The sequence below is a fragment of the Coregonus lavaretus genome (genome assembly GCF_964263955.1).
Source record: "Coregonus lavaretus genome assembly, contig: HAP1_SCAFFOLD_419, whole genome shotgun sequence".
NCBI lineage: Eukaryota > Metazoa > Chordata > Actinopteri > Salmoniformes > Salmonidae > Coregonus > Coregonus lavaretus.
Window position 1 is genome coordinate 130362 of NW_028160234.1, and position 4366 is coordinate 134727.

Here is a 4366-nt window from a genome sequence, read left to right on the forward strand (position 1 = left end):
ACTACTCCTAAACACAACCCACCATCACTGTGTCTCATGTTAATACTACTCCTAAACACAACCCACCATCACTGTGTCTCATGTTAATACTACTCCTAAACACAACCCACCATCACTGTGTCTCATGTTAATACTACTCCTAAACACAACCCACCATCACTGTGTCTCATGTTAATACTACTCCTAAACACAACCCACCATCACTGTGTCTCATGTTAATACTACTCCTAAACACATCCCACCATCACAGTGTCTCATGTTAATACCACTCCTAAACACAACCCAAGGTCACTGTTTTAAACTACCTCTAAGCCTCTTAAGTCCCCACTATAATCTATTCTTCTCAGACCCCTCAAAATAGCAAGTATATACATTACTGTATAAACAATATATATATCACAATCAAATGTTTAAAAAAGTCTCCACTATAATCTACTACTCTCAGAGCCCTCACAATAACATGCAAAAGTCTCCACTATAATCTACTACTCTCAGAGCCCTCACAATAACATGCAAAATACTTATTCATGAAACCACTTTTACAGTTTATCTCCCAATCAGATTCATATGTAACAATACATATACAGAGTATACTGTACATAACAGCAAAACAACACAACACAATAATTTCCAATAGCATCGTCATTCCCATAACAGAGGAATATGGTTTATGGCTACAGATAAATAATAAAATATACATATGTTAAGATATTGTCAAGCATACTTACAGAGTGAAGGGGAGAGAGGTCTTGTAATTAACTTTCTAGCAGTCTAAGGAAACAGACACTGACTGTGAGGTTTAAGGTCTGTGGTTGATTCAACATTGAAGTAGTGAGAGACCACAGAGTTGGATAAAAGACACACTAGCTACGATGACTGGTTAAGCATGGGCATAACATTGTATGCATCCTTTCAGTTTGTTCATTGACTGTCATTAAACTCATGGAAGTTGAAGAAGAAGAAATGTACTACTTTAAAATGGAGATATCCCTCAATTGCGAAGCAATCATAAAACGATGCAAAGCTGTGCCCTCTATCCAACTCTATGTCAGGGACCAAGACACTGATTCAGAGATGGCTTGCTTCCTCATTCACACAGGCTGTGGTCAAGAGCATCGAAACTGTGACGTGTCATGGGTAATTTCTGACTGACTGACTGACCTACAAATCACCTTGCATGACAAATAACTACCTCATATTATTTGTAGATCAGTCAGTCTAGATTCACCTTTAAAGTCGGCTGCAATGTCGAACGCGGCCACATTTACATGCTTGACAACCAATGATCTCATTCAATATTATAATAACTGTCTACAGTATTGTGGAATACATGTTTACATTTTGTTTATTTTTTATTCCGTTTTTCAAGTTAACAGACGATATAGAATGACAGGATAACCTCCAATATTTAAAAGAACAAACATTAGTATGTATTGTCTTAAACTTTGAGCTTATTTACAACATGATGCATACATTACACTGAATCACACTTCATCTAAGGTAGGTTAATAATTAATAATTTCACAATAAAACATGCGTGATTATGGTATTAATATTCCTTTTCATCAATTGCATTGCTCAATAATGTCTGGTAGCAATACAAAGTAAATAATTTTAACACATCAAGTTAAACTTGGTCCAAGAGTTTACATATTAAAAAGTTGTTATCAATGTTATCAATATCAGTCACTGAGAAAAGTACATTAGGTAATTAAACATTCTGGAAACGTCAAAACCCCATAGAAAAAGAGCAGAAGCATAATCTATCCTATTTATCATCAACATACATAATTATCATTACAAGGAAAGAGAATTCAACTGAACAACTGACTCAAAAGTCAAAGCTATGGAAAACATTCTGGATCTGATAGCAATATGATAGCAGGAGAATAGAGGTGTGAGGCCTAGTTTTGGACTCCCATCACGTTGTAGAAACATCTCAAGTACGATCAATGGAAACAGGACGCACCTGAGCTCCATTTCTAGTCTCATAGCAAAGGGTCTGAATATTTATGTAAATAAGGTATTTCTGTTTTTATTTTTAATACATTTGCAAAAATGACTGAAAACCTGTTTTCACTTTGTCATTATGGGGTATTGTGTGTAGATTGATGAGGAATTGTTTTTATTTAATACATTTTAGAATAAGGCTGTAACTTAACAAAAATGTGGAAAAAGTCAATGGGTCTGAATACTTTCCGAATGCACTGTACACTACAAGGTTTTTGTGAAACGTGTTGTGTTCAGGTCTTCTTGGTTCTGGGTTTGTTGTGTTCAGGTCTTCTTGGTTCTGGGTTTGTTGTGATCAGGTCTTCTTGGTTCTGGGTTTGTTGTGTTCAGGTCTTCTTGGTTCTGGGTTTGTTGTGATCAGGTCTTCTTGGTTCTGGGTTTCTTGTATTCAGGTCTTCTTGGTTCTGGGTTTGTTGTGTTCAGGTCTTCTTGGTTCTGGGTTTGTTGTGTTCAGGTCTTCTTGGTTCTGGGTTTGTTAACTGTACTGTAGATCTCAGAGGGGTCCTCCTCAGCTGCTTGTGCTGCGGGTCTGAAGAGAGAGAAACAGAAATTAAACAATTCCAAATGGTGGCACCTTATACCCTTTATAGTGCACTACCTTTGACCAGGGCCTATGGGCTCAGGTTAAAAGTAGTGCACTAAATAGGGAATAGGGTGTCATTTGGAACTCAGACAGAACAGATCCTCAAAACCATCATCACATCACTCCCTCATTATAGACATGTCATAGTAATTGTCTTGAGATGTCCATTGTTGGGTTCGTAGTTTAAGGAGATGACATCACAAGTGGTCACTAGGGGTCAACTGTTTTGCCTATTGATGACATCTCCTACAATAAGCAGCAGCATATGAATGACCTTATTGCAGGATATGCAGAATATGGCAGCAGTGGAAAGGTTACATTTCACAGCAGTTTATTGCACTTCCTCGTCCTGTTGCTGGTGTTGAGGCATGAATGACCTTAATGCAGAATATGCGTTATTGATGACATCATCATTGTCTACTCCTCCAATGAGCACATGGCCGTTATTACATTGAGGACACCGAGGTCGTTAATGTTTTTCCAATTTGAAAATATTAATAATAGCCTAATACAAATACTGTACACAGTAAAGAAAATGAATTACGGATCAACATCTAAATATTGCTACCAGCGTTGGTCAAAGCTCAGAACGCTTATTTTCTTGATCTGACCAATCGTGCCTGCCTCTTTGTGAACTAATGGAATCATGAACAGTGGTTTGTTCGTCATGTTCTCCTGCGTCCCCCGGATCTGCCTCCCTGATTTTAGCAGCACATTCACCACTCTCTCAAACGGCTAATTCCCCTCCTCGTGGTACTTGCCGAGGGCGACGTGAAACGAACTACCCCAGGCCGCAGGTTGCTCTGCTGACAGTGTGTTTGCGAGATGCCGGACAAAAGGCCATTTTTAAAACCGTCCCGCAACTCCTGCCTTGTCTACAGACATCCCCCAAACAAAATAATCACTCTCGGAGAATGAGTGCACAACTGGTAAATAGTTGCTTATAGATATGTCAGTCAATCAGGTCGGGGGGATAGCTGCGGCAGAGACTTCTATTGCAGTAACGTTGAAGGGCTCTGGTTAGTATTACTTAGCCAGCTAGAAGGATGAAGTAAGAAGCTAACGTTAAATGGAGCCTACCTCAGCAGGAGCAAACCATACACTACTAAGTCCTTCAGAGAGAGTAGGCTACTGAGACAGACAGTGATGTGGTGCTCAGTGGAGAGGCTGAGGCAGGTTACAATGCATGCAGGTGGAAGTAGAGGAGACAGAGAGAGAGAGGAAGCAAGCAGGGAGAGAGGTTTTTACAGTGGTTCCCAAACTTGGGGTCGGGGCCCAATTTGGGGTCCCCTGATAAAATCTGTACTAATCTGATCAAACAATTTAGGAACATAAAAAAAGATATGTTTCAATATGAATATCTCCACTTGGCCTATCTTCCCTATAGGCATACATTAAAATGCTATCAACATGCGAACAATACAGTTATACAAATGTCACACGTTTTTGTTTTGTTGCTGATGCTGCGTGTCAGTGTGAATCATCTCCCATATTTCCTCCCTTTCAGGGGTATAACATTACAACTGTATAGCTAATAGGCTATGTGTTTGTAGATGGACTGAGGTGAATGAACCTACAGCAGCCAAGGTGATAATGGTTTTCTAAATAGCATTTTAAAGTTTTTTTATTGTATAGAAATGCAGTAAATGAGATTCAACTTTCCAACCCCCTGGACATCCATATTTGGTTGTAAACAAACAAACGTATCCCTTAATGCTGTGTGTTTCCAATGTTCTAGTCTTGGCTCTATGTTGCTGTAATGGCAGAGTATTC